This window comes from Pieris napi (assembly GCF_905475465.1).
Source record: "Pieris napi chromosome W unlocalized genomic scaffold, ilPieNapi1.2 SUPER_W_unloc_3, whole genome shotgun sequence".
NCBI classification, from domain to species: Eukaryota; Metazoa; Arthropoda; class Insecta; order Lepidoptera; family Pieridae; genus Pieris; species Pieris napi.
In genome coordinates this window covers 51,005-77,256 of record NW_025920862.1, presented here as the reverse complement: position 1 = coordinate 77,256, position 26,252 = coordinate 51,005, and the positions used below count along the sequence as shown (strand labels likewise).

The 26,252-nt window shown below is 26.8% G+C and overlaps 2 pseudogenes; one reads left to right on the top strand and one right to left on the bottom strand.

The window, feature by feature from the left end:
- The first annotated feature begins 208 nt into the window (after window positions 1-208).
- On the top strand, window positions 209-7,987 carry LOC125062960 (annotated as a pseudogene).
- LOC125062959 lies at window positions 6,373-8,471 on the bottom strand (annotated as a pseudogene).
- Between the last annotated feature and the right edge of the window lie 17,781 nt (window positions 8,472-26,252).

Here is a 26,252-nt window from a genome sequence, read left to right as displayed (position 1 = left end):
TATTCTGCGTATGACAGAAACTTTTCTGACGTCGAGTTAATAACTTCGTGGAGAATTTGCGCATAGTTCACCTTTTGCGGACACAAGAACCTAAACTCTTTAACGAAATTTGGCCATGAACGCTCGTTAGTTTCCACTCGTTTAACCAGGCTTTTGCGTCACTTCTTAGGCAATTAGCCACACGAGAGAAGCAATCATAGTCGTCCCAATGGTTACCCTACCATGGCGCGAATGCGAATGCGACCTAACGCGACGCGAACGTAACATAACGCGACGTGAATGCGTCCCGTCACGACACTATTGTGACGCGAATATGAACACACTCCATCATGACTTGAACACTGCCTATTGTCTCGCACAGACCGCTTTCGACGGCTACGCTTAATATCAGAGCGAGGCGGCTTCGTCCTAATTGACCGTTCACGGGAAGCACGTGGCAACTTATTCTAAAATTAACGGTTGTTTACAAGGCTTATTTGTGAGCGAAATCCTATCCCACTTCTGATTTTAGCAATCAGGAGTAATAATCAAATAAAGGAAAACAATTCGAAATAACGTAAGAAGTGATTTAACCAAAAATAACTTTATCAAAGAACAAAACACGGTATATTCGAAATCACACTAAATCTATCTTAAAATTTATCTTATACAATCAAAACAACACGACTTTGGGTATTTTAAAAACAACCGTTAACCTTAAAACTATTACACAGAAACCACCGAATAAAAATAACATAGAACGAACTCACAGTATGCGGCCTCGATATCAACCACCTTACTCGTTTACGTCCGAGCAACAAATGAGCCCCCCGCACATTGAGGCCTTTCTTTTATAAAAGGCGGCTGGGTATCGAAACTACCTACTGCAATTTCTGCTTATAATATATATAAACTGTAGCTACAGACACCAAAAAGAGGTTTGACCGTGGAGAGCCATGCACATACACATTCACTTAAACTTAAAGATTAACTGAATGTGTATTTAAAAGGCACTTCCAAAATGTACTTTTATATGGAGACGAATGGGAAAGAAACTCCATACATACTCTTTTAATATAGTTTTTACAATATTTTGAATACATTGATCTGATTTTTATTATGTAGACATGTACGTGGTAATCACATATTCACAATATAGCAACTATAGATTTTACATTATTCTTTATAAAAACATTAACATACAGTCAAACAACTCACACAAGTTACGTCAAATGTGATTTCTTTTAAAATGAAAGCAAGTATAAACCTATATGATTAGCAACCAGTTGATTTTGTCTAGTTTGATTGTCCTATAACACCAGCATATTTCCAAGCATTTTAATCTTAAATAATTATAATTGCAGTATAATATTTTTAAGGAGTTAATACTCAGTAAAAACTCATTACTCAATTAAATAGTATATAATATTCTCTGTGGCGTTGGTAACGGCGTCTTGTAAGATTGACTAGTTTATAAGTACCTTACTGTTACATAAAAATATTATATGTTAAAAGAGGTCATTGATATTACCTTTTCCATCTTGGAAAGATGCAATGCATATTTATCATGAGCTCGGAATTGCATAAAACGCATATTTGATGACTGCGACAGTTCTGTTATTGATCTTATCGATCTCTTCTCTATCGATATCTTATTGTATTATTGTAAATCATCATAATCTTATTGATTTTATACCTTCAATAAGATTATGATGATTTTTATTTATAATTGGGAATATGGCGGCACCTCCCACAATAAATTTTTTTGGGGAATTAAAATTAATCAATAGTTTAGTTAGATGATCATGAGTAACAATAATTATATTAATATTAATTTCTTTTTTTAGAGCAGGATATAGTTTATATTTATTTTCTTATTCACAACATGGAGTTTATAATTTAGGTTTATACAGATTTTATTCTGGGGTTTCTCGAGAATATTTATTATTATTTTTACATTGATTTCCTTTAAATATTTTTATTTTTAAATTTGATTTTAGAATTTGGATTTAACTTAAATAATTTAAATAAAATATTGATTTGTGGAGTCAAATATATGGGTTTCCATTTTAAGTTATTAAAAATAATAATTCTATTTGTTTTATTAGATTTTTTTTTTTATTTATATTTATATTAATAAATATAGTATTTATATTATATTTTTTAATAAGAAATACTGTTGTTTTTTTAGAATGGGAAATTTTATCTTTTAATTCTATAAATATTGTTTTTTCTATCTTATTGGATTGAATATCTTTATTATTCATAATATTTGTTTCTTTAATTTCTTCTTCTGTAATTTTTTATAGAAAAAGTTATATAAGTTCTGAATTAAATTTAAATCGTTTTATTATTTTAGTTTTAATATTTGTTCTTTCTATAATATTATTAATTTTAAGACCAAATATTATTAGAATTTTTTTAGGGTGAGATGGTTTAGGCTTAGTTTCTTATGGTTTAGTAATTTTTTATCAAAATATTAAATCTTATAATGCCGGTATATTGACTGTTTTATCTAATCGAGTTGGAGATGTAATATTATTAATGGTTATTGCATGAATAGTTAATTTTGGGAGTTGAAATTTTATTTTTTATTTAGAGTTAATAAAGATAGATTTTTGTTCATGAGTAATTAGATTTTTAATTATTTTAGGGGCTATAACTAAAAGTGCTCAAATTCCTTTTAGAGCTTGACTTCCAGCTGCTATAGCTGCTCCTACCCCTGTTTCAGCTTTAGTTCATTCGTCAACTTTAGTTACAGCTGGGGTTTATTTATTAATTCGTTTTAATTCTTTGTTAATTGGGACAGAATTTTTAAAAATGTTATTATTAGTTTCTGGTTTAACAATATTTATAGCTGGGATTTCAGCTGTTTATGAATTTGATTTAAAAAAAATTATTGCTTTATCAACTTTAAGCCAATTGGGGTTAATAATAAGAATTTTAAGAATAGGATTTAGAGATTTAGCGTTTTTTCATCTTTTAACTCATGCTATATTTAAAGCTTTATTATTTATATGTGCTGGGATAATTATTCATATATTAAATGATAATCAAGATATTCGTTATATAGGGGGTTTAAGAATTTATATTCCTATAACTTCCCTTTGTTTTAATATTTCTAATTTATCTTTATGTGGAATTCCATTTTTATCTGGATTTTATTCTAAAGATTTAATTTTAGAAATAGTGAGAATAAGTAATTTAAATTTTATTATTTTTCTACTGGATTAACTGTTTTTTATTCTATTCGTTTATCTTTATATTTAATAGTAAATGAGTTTAATTTATTTAGAGTTTATAATTTATACGATGAAGATTATACAATGTTAAAAAGAATGATTTTATTATTATTTATAAGAGTAGTTTCAGGGAGTTTTTTAAGTTGATTTATTTTTAGTTATCCTTATATGATTTTTTTACCAATTAATTTAAAGATTATAGTGATTTATGTAAGAGTTTCTGGGATTATTATAGGATGATTAATTAGTTCTATAAATTTATATTCTTTAAATAAATTTTTAAAATTTTTTAATCTAAGAAGTTTTTTAGGGGGAATATGATTTATACCTAATTTATTTACTTATGGGGTTAATTATTCTGTTTTAAAGTTAGGGAATAGTTTATCTAAAAATATTGATTTTGGTTGAAGAGAATTATATAGAGGACAAGGTTTTTATAATATTTTAAAAAATTATTCTATTATTTTTAATATATTTTTAATAAATAATTTTAAAATTTATTTATATAGATTTGTTTTATGAATGTTATTTATATCTATATTTATATTAAAATGATTTTAATTACTTAAATAGCTCAATTGTAGAGTATGATATTGAAGATATCAAGGTGATAATTTATCTTTAGGTATAATTTATAAAAATTGAAATTTTATTTTTACATTGAAAATGTAAAGTTTTTATTAAACTATATAAATTTAAATAATTAAATTAGAAATATTAATGGTAATTAACCACTAAAATTAAGTTAGCAGCTTAATATAAAATATTTCTTTAATTGGAATCTTGTATTCAATAATATCATTAACAGTGATATACCTCTATTTGGTTTCAATTAAGTAAATAAGGAGTATTATTTTACTCTATCTTTTAAGTCGAAATTAAATGCATGGGAATTGCTTCTTATTTAAGAAAAATTAATTTTTAATATTTTTTGAATGCAAATCAAATGTTTTTTTTAAACTATTTTCCTAATATGTTCAATTTAATATTTTTTGATTTCATTCATGATAAAGACCTAATAAAAGTATAATTATAAAAAAAATTCTTGTTTTAAATCAAATATAAATATTTGTTATAGTAAATGATGGAATGATTGGGAAAATTAAAGCAATTTCAACATCAAAGATTAAAAAAATTACAGTAATTAAAAAAAAATGTAAAGAGAAAGGAATTCGAGGTAAAGATTTAGGGTCAAATCCACATTCAAATGGGGAACATTTTTCTCGATCTAGATTTGTTTTTTTTGATATTACTGAAGAAATTAAAATGAATGCATTTGAAATTAAAAAAAAAATAGTTGATATAAAAAATATAATTTTAATTATTTATATTAAAATTTTTAAACTTTTTGATTGGAAGTCAAATATACTAAATATATTATATAAATTAATTACCTCATCAGTAAATAGAAATATATAAAAATAATCATACGACATCTACGAAGTGTCAATATCATGCTGCTGCTTCAAATCCAAAATGGTGAGATCTAGAGAAATGGTTATTATTAAATCGTATAAAACATGTTAAAATAAAAATTGTTCCAATAATTACATGTAATCCGTGGAAACCTGTTGCTATAAAGAATGTTGATCCATATACTCTATCAGAGATAGTAAATGGAGCTTCATAGTATTCATATATTTGAAGAATAGAAAAATAAAACCCTAAAATAATAGTAATAATTATACTTTGGGAAGTTTGTGTAAAATTATTATTTATTAAAGCATGATGTGCTCATGTAATAGTTAATCCAGATGTAATTAAAATAATTGTATTTAATAATGGAATCTGGAATGGATTAAATGGGGTAATTCTTATAGGAGGTCATATAGTACCTAATTCAATATTAGGTGCTAATCTAGAATGAAAAAAAGCTCAGAAAAATGAAACAAAAAAAAAAATTTCTGAGACAATAAATAAAATTATTCCTCATCGTAATCCTTTTGAAACAAGGATAGTATGTTTTCCTTGGAAAGTTCCTTCTCGGCATACATCTCGTCATCATTGAAATATTGTTATTAAAATAATAATATATCCTAAAATTAATAAATTTATTCTAAAGTTATGGAATCATTTTACTATACCTGTAACTAAAGTTATTGTTCCAATTGCTCCAGTTAAAGGTCATGGACTATAATCTACTAAGTGATAAGGGTGGTTATGAAAATTTTTTGTCATTTAATTAATTAGTTTCTCTAGAATAAAGGGTTCTTAAAATTGTAATAACATAAGATTGAATTACTGCTACAGCTCTTTCTAAAATTAATAATAAAATTTGTACAAAGATTAAAAAAAATAAAAAATAATTTCTTATAGAATTACCAGTTCTTCTTAATAAAGTTAATAATAAATGTCCAGCAATTATATTTGCTGTTAAACGAATAGCTAAAGTTCCTGGTCGAATAATATTTCTAATTGTTTCAATTAAAACTATAAATGGTATTAAAATTCTTGGGGTTCCTTGAGGAATTATATGAATAAATATATGTTTAGAATTATTAATTCATCCAAATAATATAAATGTTATTCATAAAGATAATGATAATGTTAGAGAGATTGTTAGATGTCTAGTTCTTGTAAAAATATATGGAAAAAGTCCTAAGAAATTATTGAATAAAATGAAAGAAAATAATGAAATAAAAATTAAAGTTGATCCTTTATTTTTTTCAAAATTAAGTAAAATTTTAAATTCATTATGAAGTTTTGTAATGATAAATTTTCATATTAAAAAATGACGATTAGGAATTAATCAGAAAGAAAATGGGATAAATATTAATCCAATAAAAGTTCTTATTCAATTTAATGATAAGTTAAAAATGTTTGTTGATGGGTCAAAAATAGAAAATAAATTATTTATCATTTTCAAATTAAATAATTTTTTTTTAAATTATTTTTAATTTTAGATTTTAAGTTTAAATTACAATTAATATAATAGTTTATAATATTAAATAGTAAAAAAATACAAATAAAAAAAAAAAAAAAAAAAATTCAGTTGATAGGTATTATTTGAGGAATAAAAGAATATTACTAATGTAATAATTTAAGTTTGACATACTAATGTTATAAATTAACTAATTCTTTCATTAGAAGTAATTGCTAATTTACTATAAAGTGGTTTAAGAGACCAATACTTGCTTTCAGTCATCTAATGATGAATAATTATTAATTCAGTTAATAAAGTTATTTATAGAAATTCTTTCAATAACAATAGGTATAAATCTATGATTAGCTCCACAAATTTCTGAACATTGCCCAAAAAAAATTCCTGGTCGGTTAATAAAAAAATTAGTTTGATTTAAACGCCCTGGATTAGCATCAACTTTTACTCCTAAAGAAGGGATAGTTCAGGAATGAATTACATCTGTTGCTGTAACTAAAATTCGAATTTGATTATTTATTGGTAAAATAATTCGGTTATCTACATCTAATAATCGGAAATTATTAAGTTTATCTATTTCATTAATTATATAAGAATCAAATTCAATATTTTTGAAATCTGAATATTCATAACTTCAGTATCATTGATGACCAATAGATTTTAGGGTAATTAAAGGATTATTTAATTCATCAAGTAAATATAATAACCGTAAAGATGGTAATGCAATAAAAATTAAAGTAATAGCAGGTAAAATAGTTCAAATTAATTCGATTATTTGACCTTCTAATAGAAATCGATTAATAAATTTATTAAAAAATAAATTTATTATTAAATATATTACTAAAATAGTAATTATTAATAAAATAATTAAAGTATGATCATGAAAAAAAATTATTTGTTCTATAAGTGGTGAAGCTCCATTTTGTAAATTAAAATTTGATCAGGTTGCCATTTCTAAAAAAAGGAAAACCTTTATAAATGGGGTTTAAATCCATTACATATTATCTGCCATATTAGAAATTACTTATAATTGGTAATTCGTTATAAGAATGTTCTGCTGGTGGAAGATTTTGATATCATTCAATAGATGAAGGTATATTTAATGAAAAAATAATTATTCGAGGATTAATTATTGATTCTCAAATGATTATTATTATTATAATTGTTGCAATTAAGGAGATATAAGATCCTAAAGATGAAACAATATTTCAAGATAAATAATTATCTGGATAATCTGAGTATCGTCGAGGTATTCCTGCTAATCCTAAGAAATGTTGAGGGAAAAAAGTTAAATTTACTCCAATAAATATAACAATAAATTGAATCTTTAAGTAGTAGTTGTTTAAACTTAACCCAGTAAAAAGAGGGTATCAATGAATAAATCCCCCTAAGATAGCAAATACAGCTCCTATAGATAAAACATAGTGAAAATGAGCAACAACATAATATGTGTCATGGAGAATAATATCAATTGAAGAATTAGCTAAAATTACTCCAGTTAAACCTCCAACAGTAAATAAAAATACAAATCCTAATCTTCATAATATTGAAGGTCTATAATTAATTTGAGTTCCATAAAGTGTTGCTAATCAACTAAAAATTTTAATTCCTGTAGGAACAGCAATAATTATTGTTGCAGATGTAAAATAAGCTCGGGTATCAATATCTATTCCTACTGTGAATATATGATGAGCTCATACAATAAATCCTAAAAGACCAATTGCTATTATTGCATAAATTATTCCTAATGAACCAAAAGTTTCTTTTTTTCCTCTTTCTTGAGAAATGATATGAGAAATTATACCAAATCCTGGTAAAATTAAAATATAAACTTCTGGATGTCCAAAAAATCAAAATAGATGTTGATAAAGAATTGGGTCTCCTCCTCCAGCAGGATCAAAAAATGATGTATTTAAATTTCGATCTGTTAAAAGTATTGAGCCTCTATGAGCAATATTTGATGATAGTGGGGGGTACACTGTTCATCCTGTTCCTGCTCCATTTTCTACGATTCTGCTTGAAATAAGAAGAGTTAAAGAAGGGGGTAATAATCAAAATCTTATATTATTTATTCGGGGGAAAGCTATATCTGGAGCTCCTAGTATTAATGGGACTAATCAATTTCCAAATCCTCCAATTATAATGGGTATAACTATAAAAAAAATTATAATAAAAGCATGAGCTGTTACAATAGTATTATAAATTTGGTCGTCACCAATTAAAAATCCTGGATTTCCTAATTCAGTTCGAATAAGTAAACTTAAAGATGTTCCTACTATCCCTGATCAAATTCCGAAGATAAAATATAAAGTTCCAATATCTTTATGATTAGTAGAATAAAGTCATTTTCGCTAATAAAATGGCTGAGTTATAAGCGATAAATTGTAAATTTATTAACGAGAATTTTCTCTTTTATTAAGTCTTATATTCAATTATGATATAAAATTGCAAATTTTAAGGTGGAAAAATTTCTAAGGCTTAAAGAATTTCTTTATAAATAATTTTGAAGACTATTAGTTTATTTTAACTTAAAACCTTAAAAAAATATAAAAGTATTAAGAATTAAACCTGTCATAGAAATTAAAGAGAAAAAATTAATTAAAGAGAAAAAATTATTTTTAATTTTAATTTTAAATCATTTTAATTTAAAAAAATTTAATAAAAAAGAAAGATAAATAATACGAATGTAAAAAAATAATATAATTAATCTAGATATAATAAAAATAAAAGAAATAATGTATATATTATTGTTTATTAAAAAATTAAGAATAATTCATTTAGGAAAAAATCCTAAAAATGGAGGTAAACCTCCTAAAGAAAAAAAATTAATTATTAAAGATATTTTAATAATTGTAATTAAATTAAAATTTATAATTTGATTGATATAAAAAATATTTAATATTGAAAACATAAAATTAAATTTAAAAATGAATATAAAAAAAAATATATTAATCAAATATTTTCTCTAATTATTATTCTAGCTATTAATCATGCTAAATTATTAATTGAGGAAAAAGCTATTAATTTTCGAATTGAAGTTTGATTAAAACCACTAATAGCACCAATTATTGCATTTAACATTATAATAATTATAATAAAATTATTATTTATGTAATAAGAAAGGAGAATTATAGGGGAAATTTTTTGTCATGTTATTAAAATAAAGCAATTTATTCAAGAAAGTCCTTCTATAATATTAGGAAATCAAAAATAAAATGGAGCAGACCCTATTTTTATTAGTAAAGAAGAATTAATTATAATTGAAAGAAAATTATTTATTTCAAAATTTTTGAATAAAATTATTTTTAAAAGAATAGAAAATAGAAAATTAATTGAAGCAATTGATTGGGTAAGAAAATATTTTAATGCTGCTTCTGTATTTAATAAATTTTTTGTATTAGAAATTAGGGGGATAAATCTTAACAAATTAATTTCTAGTCCTATTCAACATCCTAATCATGAATTAGATGAAATAGAAATTAAAGTTCTAAAAAATAAAATAAAAATAAAAAATATTTTATTAGAATTTACATAAAAATAAATTTAAAATAAAAAAATTTAAAAGAAATTTAAGTTCTATTTATTTAAATATATTTTAGTGTAAGATGCACAATAATTTTTGATATTATTAGGTTTAGTTTAATTCTAAAAAATATAATAAAGGTAAAAAATTACATAATTTATCCTATCAGAATAATCCTTTTATCAGGCACTTTATTTAAGAAAAAGTATATCTTTATATTTGAGGTATGAGCCCAATAGCTTAATTTAGCTTATTCTTAATTTTTTTTTATATATAAAAATTATTGGGAAAGGTTTAAAAATTAAATAAAGGTTAATTAATTATATATATATATATACATATGTATGTACGCATACATGTATTTATTTATATATATATATATATATGTATATTAAACATTTAATTTATAATAAATAAAATAATAAATTAAATATTTAAATATATTATTATTATTTTTATATAATAAATTGTTAAAAAAATAAATATTATATTTATAATTTTTTTTATTTATTCTTATTATTCTGTGTATGATAGTGAATTTGTATTTATATACATATTAGAAGAAAAAAAATAAAGAATTATATAAAATTTAATATAAATGTAAATATTTAATGTAAAAAAAAAAAAAAAAAAATCTATGTATAAATATAAAAAAATAGATAAAAATTTATGATTTAAAAAATTTATTTTAAGTTTAATTTACATATAAATTTTAGTGTTAATTTTATTAAATTTAAATAATTTGATAATAAATTTCATAGTAATTAAAATTAAAAATTTAAGAAATTAAGATTTAGTAATATTTATATTTAAATAACAAATTTTGTGCCAGCAGTTGCGGTTATACAAAAATTTAAATAAATTTTATTAGTAAAAATAAATAATAATAAATTAAATTAAAAAAAAAATTATTAAGTGAAATTTTAATTTTAATTAAATTTAAATTAAAATTATGAATTTAAAAATTTTATAAAAAACTAGGATTAGATACCCTATTATAAAAAAATAAAATAAATTACTAAAATAGTATATAATTATTTATTGAAACTTAAATAATTTGGCGGTATTTTAGTTCATTTAGAGGAATCTGTCTAGTAATTGATAATCCACGAATAATCATATTTAATTTATAATTTTATATATCGTTGTTAAAAAAATATTTTTAAATAAAAATAATATTTTAAAATTTTAATAATAAAATTAATTCAGATCAAGATGTAGATAATAATTAAAATATAAGATGGATTACAATATAAATATATAAATGGATATTAATTTTGAAATAGTTAATTAAAAGTGGATTTAAATGTAATTTTAAATAATTTTTTAAAATGATTAATAATTGAAATATGTACATATTGCCCGTCACTTTCATTTAAAAATTGAAATAAGTCGTAACAAAGTAGGGGTACTGGAAAGTGTTCCTAGAAAGAACAAATTAGAGCTTGTTAAAGTATTTCATTTACATTGAAAAGAAATTATAATTATAATTAGTTTGAGGGGTTAATTTAATAAATAATAAATATGAAAAAAAATTTTAATATAATATATTTAATGGGGGTTAAAGTATTTTTATAGAAAAAATTTTAAAATTTATAGTGAAATAGTATTGTGAAAGAAAAATTGAAAATATTGAAATAAAAATTTATTTAAAAGTAAATTTTATTTATTGTATCTTGTGTATCAGAGTTTTTTAAAAAAAAAAATTGGGTAAATTTATTTCGAAATTTAAAGAGTTAATTAATTAAAAAAGTTAATATTGCATAATTATTTTTAATAATTAATTGGAAATGAAAAGTTAATCGTTTTTAATGATATCTAATTTTTTTAGAAAAAAGTTTAATTTTAAATAAATTTTAAAAATAATTAATTAATTAATTATTTTTAAAATTTAATTTTATATTTTAGGGGATAAGCTTTAAATTAGATTTTTATAATAAAAGTAAAAAATATAAATTTTAAAATTTATATTTTTTATAAATTATAGTTTATTATCAATAATTTCATTTAATTAAAATTTTATTTTAATTTAAATTTTTATAAAAAAATATTTTTTAATTTAATAAAAATAGATATAATGATAAAATTAGTATATAATTTATAAATAAAATAAAAATTATTTAAATTAATAAAAAGGAATTCGGCAAAAATTTATATTCACTTGTTTATCAAAAACATGTCTTTTTGAAAATAATTTAAAGTCTAATCTGCCCACTGAATTATTTTAAAGGGCTGCAGTATATTGACTGTACAAAGGTAGCATAATCATTAGTCTTTTAATTGAAGACTTGTATGAATGATTTGATGAAATATAAACTGTCTCTTTATTAAAAATAGAATTTAATTTTTTAGTTAAAAAGCTAAAATTTATTTAAAAGACGAGAAGACCCTATAGAGTTTTATATTTAAAATTATATTAATTTTGTATAAAATTTTTATTTAATATTTTTTTAAGTATTTTATTGGGGTGATAGAAAAATTTAATAAACTTTTTTTAAAAATTTTACATTAATATATGAAATTTTGATCCATAATTTATGATTAAAAGATTAAATTACCTTAGGGATAACAGCGTAATTTTTTTTTTTAGTTCTTATAAGAAAAAAAGTTTGCGACCTCGATGTTGGATTAAGATAAAATTTAGATGCAAAAGTTTAAAATTTTGATCTGTTCGATCATTAAAATCTTACATGATCTGAGTTCAAACCGGTGTGAGCCAGGTTGGTTTCTATCTTTATAAAAATTTAATAATTTAGTACGAAAGGATCAATTATTGAAAATAATTTTTTAATAAGGAATATTATTAATTTTTTTGCTATTTTGGCAGAAAAATGTAATGGTTTTAGAAATCATAAATATATAATTATTTATATAAGTAGTAGTGATAATAATTGAAAAATTTAGTATTATTTTAGGTTTAATAATTTTATTTATTGGGGTTTTAGTGGGTGTTGCTTTTTTAACATTATTAGAACGAAAAGTTTTAGGTTATATTCAAATTCGAAAAGGTCCAAATAAAATTGGGTTTATAGGAATTTTACAACCTTTTTCTGATGGAATTAAATTATTTAGAAAGGAGCAAACTTATTTAAATTATTCTAATTATTTGTATTATTATTATTCTCCTGTTATTGGTTTTTTTTTATCTTTAATTATTTGGATATTAATTCCTTATTCATTTAATATTATTATATTTAATTTAGGGGTTTTATTTTTTTTTTGTTGTACAAGAGTAGGAGTTTACATTTTATTAATTGCTGGTTGGTCTTCAAATTCTAATTATTCAATATTAGGAGGTTTACGTGCAGTTGCTCAAACTATTTCTTATGAAGTTAGATTAGCTTTAATTTTTGGGTCTTCTTTAATTTTAATTATAGATTTTAATTTATTAAGTTTAAATATTTTTCAAGAAAATATTTGATTTTTATTTTTAATGTTTCCTTTATCTTTATGTATATTTTCTTCAATATTAGCTGAAACTAATCGAACTCCTTTTGATTTTGCTGAAGGTGAAAGAGAATTAGTTTCAGGGTTTAATGTTGAATATAGAAGAGGAGGATTTGCTTTAATTTTTTTGGCAGAGTATTCAAGAATTTTATTTATAAGAATAATATTTGTTTTACTTTATATAGGTGGGTATAGATTAAGTTTAGAATTTTATTTAAAGTTAAGATTTATTTCTTTTTTATTTATTTGAGTTCGTGGTACATTACCTCGTTATCGTTATGATAAATTAATATATTTATGTTGAAAGGTTTATTTACCTATTTCTTTAAATATAATAATTTTATATTTAGGTTTAAAAATATTTATTATTTAATAAATATTTTTAGTATAAATTAATAGAATAATAATTCTTTCTTAAGTTTTCAAAACAAATGCTTTTACAAGCTCATTAATTAATTAATTGTAAAAAATTATTTTATCTCATATTTTATTAATAATTGGGTTGATAATATAGTATGAAAAATAAATAATTGTTAAAATTTGTCCTGTTAAAATATAAGGAGTTTCTACTGGTCGTGCTCCAATTCATGTTAATAAGATAATAGTTATAATTATAGATCAAAAAATGATTTGATTTAAAGGATAAAATTGAATTCCTTGTATTTTTTTATTAAATGTAAATGGGAGAATTGCAATAATTAAAATTGATATTAAAAGAGCAATTACACCTCCAAGTTTATTTGGAATTGACCGTAAAATTGCGTAAGCAAATAAAAAATATCATTCTGGTTGAATATGTACTGGAGTAACTAAAGGATTAGCAGGGATAAAATTATCTGGATCACCTAGTATATTAGGATTTGTTAATGTTAATAAAATTAAAATAAATATTATAATGATAAATCCAATTAAATCCTTAAAAGTAAAAGACTTGATGTAATATAAATCTTAAGTATTTATTTATTAAAATACACCACATCACATATAATAAATTATAGTATATGTAAAAAATATTTTAAAATACACGACAATTACGCTGAACATAAATTTAACAAAAAAAAGACGCGCGTAACGGTCAAATGTGACGCGTAACCGAAACATGTGACGCGTAACCGAAAAATGTGACGCGTAACGAAAAAATGTTACACTAAATTTTTTTCTAACCCCGATAAAGAAGTTTCACTTCAAAAAAAAAATTGGGTCTAGACGAGGGAACTCCACGGTTTCAATTAGATCTTTTAGATGTCTAGGCAACACAAATAAATTCTATGCCAAAACTCTTCGCTTTCTCTCAGCAGAGCATACCTCTACGATGAAAATTGGCGATTTTTACACTTATTTTAGAAAGATTCCAAAAAAAAATTAACTTTTGGGTATAGACATAGGAACTGCGCGGTTTCTATTAGATCTTTTAGATATCTAGGCAAAACAATTAAATTCTATACAAGAACTCTTCGCTTTCTCTCAGCAGAGCATACCTCTACGATGAAAATTGGCGATTTTTTCACTTATTTTAGAAAGATTCAAAAAAAAAATAACTTTTGGGTATAGACATAGGAACTGCGCGGTTTCTATTAGATCTTTTAGATGTCTAGGCAATACAATTAAATCCTATGCCAGAACTCTTCACTTTTTCTCAGCAGAGCATACCTATATTTTAAAAATTTGCGATTTTTTTACTTATTTTAGAAAAAAAAAAATTTTGGGTCAAGACGTGGGAACTCCACGGTTTCAATTATATCTTTTAGATGTCTAGGCAACACAAATAAATTCTATGCCAAAACTCTTCGCTTTCTCTCAGCAGAGCATACCTCTACGATGAAAATTGGCGATTTTTACACTTATTTTAGAAAGATTCCAAAAAAAATTAACTTTTGGGTATAGACATAGGAACTGCGCGGTTTCTATTAGATCTTTTAGATATCTAGGCAAAACAATTAAATTCTATGCCAGAACTCTTCACTTTTTCTCAGCAGAGCATACCTATATTATAAAAATTTGCGATTTTTTTACTTATTTTAGAAAAAAAAAAAATTTTGGGTCTAGACGTGGGAACTCCACGGTTTCAATTAGATCTTTTAGATGTCTAGGCAACACAAATAAATTCTATGCCAAAACTCTTCGCTTTCTCTCAGCAGAGCATACCTCTACGATGAAAATTGGCGATTTTTACACTTATTTTAGAAAGATTCCAAAAAAAATTAACTTTTGGGTATAGACATAGGAACTGCGCGGTTTCTATTAGATCTTTTAGATATCTAGGCAAAACAATTAAATTCTATGCAAGAACTCTTCGCTTTCTCTCAGCAGAGCATACCTCTACGATGAAAATTGGCGATTTTTTCAATTATTTTAGAAAGATTCAAAAAAAAATTAACTTTTGGGTATAGACATTGGAACTAAGCGGTTTCTATTAGATCTTTTAGATGTCTAGGCAATACAATTAAATCCTATGCCAGAACTCTTCACTTTTTCTCAGCAGAGCATACCTATATTTTAAAAATTTGCGATTTTTTTACGATTTTAGAAAAAAAAAATTTTTGGGTCTAGACGTGGGAACTCCACGGTTTCAATTAGAACATTTAGATATCTAGGCAAGACAAATAAATTCTATGCCAGAACTCTTCGCTTTCTCTCAGCAGAGCATACCTCTACGATGAAAATTGGGGATTTTTTCACTTATTTTAGAAAAATTCAAAAAAATCTTAACTTTTGGGTCTAGACATGGGAACTCCGCGGTTTCTATTAGATCTTTTAGATGTCTAGGCAATACAATTAAATCCTATGCCAGAACTCTTCACTTTTTCTCAGCAGCGCATACCTATATTATAAAAATTTGCGATTTTTTTACTTTTTAGAAAAAAAAAAAAATTTGGGTCTAGACGAGGGAACTCCACGGTTTCAATTAGATCTTTTAGATGTCTAGGCAACACAAATAAATTCTATGCCAAAACTCTTCGCTTTCTCTCAGCAGAGCATACCTCTACGATGAAAATTGGCGATTTTTACACTTATTTTAGAAAGATTCCAAAAAAAATTAACTTTTGGGTATAGACATAGAAACTGCGCGGTTTCTATTAGATCTTTTAGATATCTAGGCAAAACAATTAAATTCTATGCAAGAACTCGTCGCTTTCTCTCAGCAGAGCATACCTCTACGATGAAAATTGGCGATTTTTTCACTTATTTTAGAAAAATTCAAAAAAATCTTAACTTCTGGGTCTAGACATGGGAACTCCGCGGTTTCTATTAGATCTTTTAGATGTCTAGGCAATACAATTAAATCCTATGCCTGAACTCTTCACTTTTTCTCAGCAGAGCATACCTATATTATAAAAATTTGCGATTTTTTTACTTTTTTGAAAAAAAAAAAATTTGGGTCTAGACGAGGGAACTCCACGGTTTCAATTAGATCTTTTAGATGTCTAGGCAACACAAATAAATTCTATGCCAAAACTCTTCGCTTTCTCTCAGCAGAGCATACCTCTACGATGAAAATTGGCGATTTTTACACTTATTTTAGAAAGATTCCAAAAAAAATTAACTTTTGGGTATAGACATAGGAACTGCGCGGTTTCTATTAGATCTTTTAGATGACTAGGCAATACAATTAAATCCTATGCCAGAACTCTTCACTTTTTCTCAGCAGAGCATACCTATATTATAAAAATTTGCGATTTTTTTACTTATTTTAGAAAAAAAAAAAAAATTGCGTCTAGACGTGGGAACTCCACGGTTTCAATTAGATCTTTTAGATATCTAGGCAAAACAATTGAATCCTATGCAAGAATTCTCGCTTTCTCTCAGCAGAGCATACCTATATTATAAAAATTTGCGATTTTTTCACTTATTTTAGAAAGATTCAAAAAAAAAATAACTTTTGGGTATAGACATAGGAACTGCGTGGTTTCTATTAGATCTTTTAGATGTCTCAGCAATACAATTAAATCCTATGCCAGAACTCTTCACTTTTTCTCAGCAGAGCATACCTATATTATAAAAATTTGCGATTTTTTTACTTATTTTAGAAAAAAAAAAAAAAATTGGGTCTATACGTGGGAACTCCACGGTTTCAATTAGATCTTTTAGATGGCTAGGCAACACAAATAAATTCTATGCCAGAACTCTTCGCTTTCTCTCAGCAGAGCATACCTCTACGATGAAAATTGGCGATTTTTTCACTTATTTTAGAAAAAAAAAAAAAAATTGCGTCTAGACGTGGGAACTCCACGGTTTTTATTAGATCTTTTAGATGTCTAGGCAAAACAATTGAATCCTATGCAAGAACTCTTCGCTTTCTCTCAGCAGAGCATACCTCTATTATAAAAATTGGCGATTTTTTCACTAATTTTAGAAAAATTAAAAAAAAAATTAACTTCTGGGTCTAGACATGGGAACTCCGCGGTTTCTATTAGATCTTTTAGATGTCTAGGCAATACAATTAAATCCTATGCCAGAACTCTTCGCTTTCTCTCAGCAGAGCATACCTCTACGATGAAAATTGGCGATTTTTTCACTTATTTTAGAAAGATTAAAAAAAAAATTAACTTTTGGGTATAGACATAGGAACTGCGCGGTTTCTATTAGATCTTTTAGATGTCTAGGCAATACAATTAAATCCTATGCCAGAACTCTTCACTTTTTCTCAGCAGAGCATACCTATATTATAAAAATTTGCGTTTTTTTTACTTATTTTAGAAAAAAAAAAAAAATTGCGTCTAGACGTGGGAACTCCACGGTTTCAATTAGATCTTTTAGATATCTAGGCAAAACAATTGAATCCTATGCAAGAATTCTCGCTTTCTCTCAGCAGAGCATACCTATATTATAAAAATTTGCGATTTTTTCACTTATTTTAGAAAGATTCAAAAAAAAAATAACTTTTGGGTATAGACATAGGAACTGCGTGGTTTCTATTAGATCTTTTAGATGTCTCAGCAATACAATTAAATCCTATGCCAGAACTCTTCACTTTTTCTCAGCAGAGCATGCCTATATTTAAAAAATTTGCGATTTTTTTACTTATTTTAGAAAAAAAAAAAATTTTGGGTCTAGACGTGGGAACTCCACGGTTTCAATTAGATCTTTTAGATGTCTAGGCAACACAAATAAATTCTATGCCAAAACTCTTCGCTTTCTCTCAGCAGAGCATACCTCTACGATGAAAATTGGCGATTTTTACACTTATTTTAGAAAGATTCCAAAAAAAATTAACTTTTGGAAATAGACATAGGAACTGTGCGGTTTCTATTAGATCTTTTAGATGTCTAGGCAATACAATTAAATCCTATGCCAGAACTCTTCACTTTTTCTCAGCAGAGCATGCCTATATTTTAAAAATTTGCGATTTTTTTACTTATTTTAGAAAAAAAAAAAATTTTGGGTCTAGACGTGGGAACTCCACGGTTTCAATTAGATCTTTTAGATGTCTAGGCAACACAAATAAATTCTATGCCAAAACTCTTCGCTTTCTCTCAGCAGAGCATACCTCTACGATGAAAATTGGCGATTTTTACACTTATTTTAGAAAGATTCCAAAAAAAATTAACTTTTGGAAATAGACATAGGAACTGCGCGGTTTCTATTAGATCTTTTAGATATCTAGGCAAAACAATTAAATTATATGCAAGAACTCTTCGCTTTCTCTCAGCAGAGCATACCTCTACGATGAAAATTGGCGATTTTTTCACTTATTTTAGAAAGATTCAAAAAAAAATTAACTTTTGGGTATAGACATAGGAACTGCGCGGTTTCTATTAGATCTTTTAGATGTCTAGGCAATACAATTAAATCCTATGCCAGAACTCTTCACTTTTTCTCAGCAGAGCATACCTATATTTTAAAAATTTGCGATTTTTTTACGATTTTAGAAAAAAAAATTTTTTGGGTCTAGACGTGGGAACTCCACGGTTTCAATTAGATCATTTAGATATCTAGGCAAGACAAATAAATTCTATGCCAGAACTCTTCGCTTTCTCTCAGCAGATCATACCTCTACGATGAAAATTGGGGATTTTTTCACTTATTTTAGAAAAATTCAAAAAAATCTTAACTTTTGGGTCTAGACATGGGAACTCCGCGGTTTCTATTAGATCTTTTAGATGTCTAGGCAATACAATTAAATCCTATGCCAGAACTCTTCACTTTTTCTCAGCAGAGCATACCTATATTATAAAAATTTGCGATTTTTTTACTTTTTAGAAAAAAAAAAAAATTTGGGTCTAGACGAGGGAACTCCACGGTTTCAATTAGATCTTTTAGATGTCTAGGCAACACAAATAAATTCTATGCCAAAACTCTTCGCTTTCTCTCAGCAGAGCATACCTCTACGATGAAAATTGGCGATTTTTACACTTATTTTAGAAAGATTCCAAAAAAAATTAACTTTTGGGTATAGACATAGAAACTGCGCGGTTTCTATTAGATCTTTTAGATATCTAGGCAAAACAATTAAATTCTATGCAAGAAATCGTCGCTTTCTCTCAGCAGAGCATACCTCTACGATGAAAATTGGCGATTTTTTCACTTATTTTAGAAAAATTCAAAAAAATCTTAACTTCTGGGTCTAGACATGGGAACTCCGCGGTTTCTTTTAGATCTTTTAGATGTCTAGGCAATACAATTAAATCCTATGCCAGAACTCTTCACTTTTTCTCAGCAGAGCATACCTATATTATAAAAATTTGCGATTTTTTTACTTTTTAGAAAAAAAAAAAAAATTTGGGTCTAGACGAGGGAACTCCACGGTTTCAATTAGATCTTTTAGATGTCTAGGCAACACAAATAAATTCTATGCCAAAACTCTTCGCTTTCTCTCAGCAGAGCATACCTCTACGATGAAAATTGGCGATTTTTACACTTATTTTAGAAAGATTCCAAAAAAAATTAACTTTTGGGTATAGACATAGGAACTGCGCGGTTTCTATTAGATCTTTTAGATGACTAGGCAATACAATTAAATCCTATGCCAGAACTCTTCACTTTTTCTCAGCAGAGCATACCTATATTATAAAAATTTGCGATTTTTTTACTTATTTTAGAAAAAAAAAAAAAAAATTGCGTCTAGACGTGGGAACTCCACGGTTTTTATTAGATCTTTTAGATGTCTAGGCAAAACAATTGAATCCTATGCAAGAACTCTTCGCTTTCTCTCAGCAGAGCATACCTCTATTATAAAAATTGGCGATTTTTTCACTAATTTTAGAAAAATTAAAAAAAAAATTAACTTTTGGGTCTAGACATGGGAACTCCGCGGTTTCTATTAAATCTTTTAGATGTCTAGGCAATACAATTAAATCCTATGCCAGAACTCTTCGCTTTCTCTCAGCAGAGCATACCTCTACGATGAAAATTGGCGATTTTTTCACTTATTTTAGAAAGATTCAAAAAAAAATTAACTTTTGGGTATAGACATAGGAACTGCGCGGTTTCTATTAGATCTTTTAGATGTCTAGGCAATACAATTAAATCCTATGCCAGAACTCTTCACTTTTTCTCAGCAGAGCATACCTATATTATAAAAATTTGCGTTTTTTTTACTTATTTTAGAAAAAAAAAAAAAATTGCGTCTAGACGTGGGAACTCCACGGTTTCAATTAGATCTTTTAGATATCTAGGCAAAACAATTGAATCCTATGCAAGAATTCTCGCTTTCTCTCAGCAGAGCATACCTATATTATAAAAATTTGCGATTTTTTCACTTATTTTAGAAAGATTCAAAAAAAAAATAACTTTTGGGTATAGACATAGGAACTGCGTGGTTTCTATTAGATCTTTTAGATGTCTCAGCAATACAATTAAATTCTATGCCAGAACTCTTCACTTTTTCTCAGCAGAGCATACCTATATTATAAAAATTTGCGATTTTTTTACTTATTTTAGAAAAAAAAAAAACTTTTGGGTCTAGACGTGGGAACTCCACGGTTTCAATTAGATCTTTTAGATGTCTGGGCAACACAAATAAATTCTATGCCAGAACTCTTCGCTTTCTCTCAGCAGAGCATACCTCTACGATGAAAATTGGCGATTTTTTCACTTATTTTAGAAAAATTCAAAAAAATCTTAACTACTGGGTCTAGACATGGGAACTCCGCGGTTTCTATTAGATCTTTTAGATGTCTAGGCAATACAATTAAATCCTATGCCAGAACTCTTCACTTTTTCTCAGCAGAGCATACCTATATTATAAAAATTTGCGATTTTTTTACTTATTTTAGAAAAAAAAAAAAACTTTTGGGTCTAGACGTGGGAACTCCACGGTTTCAATTAGATCTTTTAGATGTCTGGGCAACACAAATAAATTCTATGCCAGAACTCTTCGCTTTCTCTCAGCAGAGCATACCTCTACGATGAAAATTGGCGATTTTTTCACTTATTTTAGAAAAATTCAAAAAAATCTTAACTTCTGGGTCTAGACATGGGAACTCCGCGGTTTCTATTAGATCTTTTAGATGTCTAGGCAATACAATTAAATCCTATGCCAGAACTCTTCACTTTTTCTCAGCAGAGCATACCTATATTATAAAAATTTGCGATTTTTTTACTTATTTTAGAAAAAAAAAAAACTTTTGGGTCTAGACGTGGGAACTCCACGGTTTCAATTAGATCTTTTAGATGTCTGGGCAACACAAATAAATTCTATGCCAGAACTCTTCACTTTTTCTCAGCAGAGCATACCTATATTATAAAAATTTGCGATTTTTTTACTTATTTTAGAAAAAAAAAAACTTTTGGGTCTAGACGTGGGAACTCCACGGTTTCAATTAGATCTTTTAGATGTCTGGGCAACACAAATAAATTCTATGCCAGAACTCTTCGCTTTCTCTCAGCAGAGCATACCTCTACGATGAAAATTGGCGATTTTTTCACTTATTTTAGAAAAATTCAAAAAAATCTTAACTACTGGGTCTAGACATGGGAACTCCGCGGTTTCTATTAGATCTTTTAGATGTCTAGGCAATACAATTAAATCCTATGCCAGAACTCTTCACTTTTTCTCAGCAGAGCATACCTATATTATAAAAATTTGCGATTTTTTTACTTATTTTAGAAAAAAAAAAAACTTTTGGGTCTAGACGTGGGAACTCCACGGTTTCAATTAGATCTTTTAGATGTCTGGGCAAAACAATTGAATCCTATGCAAGAATTCTCGCTTTCTCTCAGCAGAGCATACCTATATTATAAAAATTTGCGATTTTTTCACTTATTTTAGAAAGATTAAAAAAAAAAATAACTTTTGGGTATAGACATAGGAACTGCGTGGTTTCTATTAGATCTTTTAGATGTCTCAGCAATACAATTAAATTCTATGCCAGAACTCTTCACTTTTTCTCAGCAGAGCATACCTATATTATAAAAATTTGCGATTTTTTTACTTATTTTAGAAAAAAAAAAACTTTTGGGTCTAGACGTGGGAACTCCACGGTTTCAATTAGATCTTTTAGATGTCTGGGCAACACAAATAAATTCTATGCCAGAACTCTTCGCTTTCTCTCAGCAGAGCATACCTCTACGATGAAAATTGGCGATTTTTTCACTTATTTTAGAAAAATTCAAAAAAATCTTAACTTCTGGGTCTAGACATGGGAACTCCGCGGTTTCTATTAGATCTTTTAGATGTCTAGGCAATACAATTAAATCCTATGCCAGAACTCTTCACTTTTTCTCAGCAGAGCATACCTATATTATAAAAATTTGCGATTTTTTTACTTATTTTAGAAAAAAAAAAAACTTTTGGGTCTAGACGTGGGAACTCCACGGTTTCAATTAGATCTTTTAGATGTCTGGGCAATACAATTAAATCCTATGCCAGAACTCTTCACTTTTTCTCAGCAGAGCATACCTATATTATAAAAATTTGCGATTTTTTTACTTATTTTAGAAAAAAAAAAAACTTTTGGGTCTAGACGTGGGAACTCCACGGTTTCAATTAGATCTTTTAGATGTCTGGGCAACACAAATAAATTCTATGCCAGAACTCTTCGCTTTCTCTCAGCAGAGCATACCTCTACGATGAAAATTGGCGATTTTTTCACTTATTTTAGAAAAATTCAAAAAAATCTTAACTACTGGGTCTAGACATGGGAACTCCGCGGTTTCTATTAGATCTTTTAGATGTCTAGGCAATACAATTAAATCCTATGCCAGAACTCTTCACTTTTTCTCAGCAGAGCATACCTATATTTTAAAAATTTGCGATTTTTTTACTTATTTTAGAAAAAAAAAATATTTTGGGTCTAGACGTGGGAACTCTACGGTTTCAATTAGATCTTTTAGATGTCTAGGCAACACAAATAAATTCTATGCCAGAACTCTTCGCTTTCTATCAGCAAAGCATACCTCTACGATGAAAATTGGCGATTTTTTCACTTATTTTAGAAAAATTCAAAAAAATCTTAACTTCTGGGTCTAGACATGGGAACTCCGCGGTTTCTATTAGATCTTTTAGATGTCTAGGCAATACAATTAAATCCTATGCCAGAACTCTTCACTTTTTCTCAGCAGAGCATATCTATATTTTAAAAATTTGCGATTTTTTTACTTATTTTAGAAAAAAAAAAATTTTTGGGTCTAGACGTGGGAACTCCACGGTTTCAATTAGATCTTTTAGATGTCTAGGCAAGACAAATAAATTCTATGCCAGAACTCTTCGCTTTCTCTCAGCAGAGCATACCTCTACGATGAAAATTGGCGATTTTTTCACTTATTTTAGAAAAATTCAAAAAAATCTTAACTACTGGGTCTAGACATGGGAACTCCGCGGTTTCTATTAGATCTTTTAGATGTCTAGGCAACACAAATAAATTCTATGCCAGAACTCTTCGCTTTCTCTCAGCAGAGCATACCTCTACGATGAAAATTGGCGATTTTTTCACTTATTTTAGAAAAATTCAAAAAAATCTTAACTACTGGGTCTAGACATGGGAACTCCGCGGTTTCTATTAGATCTTTTAGATGTCTAGGCAATACAATTAAATCCTATGCCAGAACTCTTCACTTTTTCTCAGCAGAGCATACCTATATTATAAAAATTTGCGATTTTTTTACTTATTTTAGAAAAAAAAAAAACTTTTGGGTCTAGACGTGGGAACTCCACGGTTTCAATTAGATCTTTTAGATGTCTGGGCAATACAATTAAATCCTATGCCAGAACTCTTCACTTTTTCTCAGCAGAGCATACCTATATTATAAAAATTTGCGATTTTTTTACTTATTTTAGAAAAAAAAAAAACTTTTGGGTCTAGACGTGGGAACTCCACGGTTTCAATTAGATCTTTTAGATGTCTGGGCAACACAAATAAATTCTATGCCAGAACTCTTCGCTTTCTCTCAGCAGAGCATACCTCTACGATGAAAATTGGCGATTTTTTCACTTATTTTAGAAGAATTCAAAAAAATCTTAACTTCTGGGTCTAGACATGGGAACTCCGCGGTTTCTATTAGATCTTTTAGATGTCTAGGCAATACAATTAAATCCTATGCCAGAACTCTTCACTTTTTCTCAGCAGAGCATACCTATATTTTAAAAATTTGCGATTTTTTTACTTATTTTAGAAAAAAAAAATATTTTGGGTCTAGACGTGGGAACTCTACGGTTTCAATTAGATCTTTTAGATGTCTAGGCAACACAAATAAATTCTATGCCAGAACTCTTCGCTTTCTATCAGCAAAGCATACCTCTACGATGAAAATTGGCGATTTTTTCACTTATTTTAGAAAAATTCAAAAAAATCTTAACTTCTGGGTCTAGACATGGGAACTCCGCGGTTTCTATTAGATCTTTTAGATGTCTAGGCAATACAATTAAATCCTATGCCAGAACTCTTCACTTTTTCTCAGCAGAGCATATCTATATTTTAAAAATTTGCGATTTTTTTACTTATTTTAGAAAAAAAAAAATTTTTGGGTCTAGACGTGGGAACTCCACGGTTTCAATTAGATCTTTTAGATGTCTAGGCAAGACAAATAAATTCTATGCCAGAACTCTTCGCTTTCTCTCAGCAGAGCATACCTCTACGATGAAAATTGGCGATTTTTTCACTTATTTTAGAAAAATTCAAAAAAATCTTAACTACTGGGTCTAGACATGGGAACTCCGCGGTTTCTATTAGATCTTTTAGATGTCTAGGCAACACAAATAAATTCTATGCCAGAACTCTTCGCTTTCTCTCAGCAGAGCATACCTCTACGATGAAAATTGGCGATTTTTTCACTTATTTTAGAAAGATTCAAAAAAAAATTAACTTTTGGGTATAGACATAGGAACTGCGCGGTTTCTATTAGATCTTTTAGATGTCTAGGCAATACAATTAAATCCTATGCCAGAACTCTTCACTTTTTCTCAGCAGAGCATACCAATATTATAAAAATTTGCGTTTTTTTTTACTTATTTTAGAAAAAAAAAAAAAATTGCGTCTAGACGTGGGAACTCCACGGTTTCAATTAGATCTTTTAGATATCTAGGCAAAACAATTGAATCCTATGCAAGAATTCTCGCTTTCTCTCAGCAGAGCATACCTATATTATAAAAATTTGCGATTTTTTCACTTATTTTAGAAAGATTCAAAAAAAAAATAACTTTTGGGTATAGACATAGGAACTGCGTGGTTTCTATTAGATCTTTTAGATGTCTCAGCAATACAATTAAATCCTATGCCAGAACTCTTCACTTTTTCTCAGCAGAGCATACCTATATTATAAAAATTTGCGATTTTTTTACTTATTTTAGAAAAAAAAAAAAAAATTGGGTCTATACGTGGGAACTCCACGGTTTCAATTAGATCTTTTAGATGGCTAGGCAACACAAATAAATTCTATGCCAGAACTCTTCGCTTTCTCTCAGCAGAGCATACCTCTACGATGAAAATTGGCGATTTTTTCACTTATTTTAGAAAAATTCAAAAAAATCTTAACTACTGGGTCTAGACATGGGAACTCCGCGGTTTCTCTTAGATCTTTTAGATGTCTAGGCAATACAATTAAATCCTATGCCAGAACTCATCACTTTTTCTCAGCAGATCATACCTATATTATAAAAATTTGCGATTTTTTTACTTATTTTAGAAAAAAAAAAACTTTTGGGTCTAGACGTGGGAACTCCACGGTTTCAATTAGATCTTTTAGATGTCTGGGCAACACAAATAAATTCTATGCCAAAACTCTTCGCTTTCTCTCAGCAGAGCAT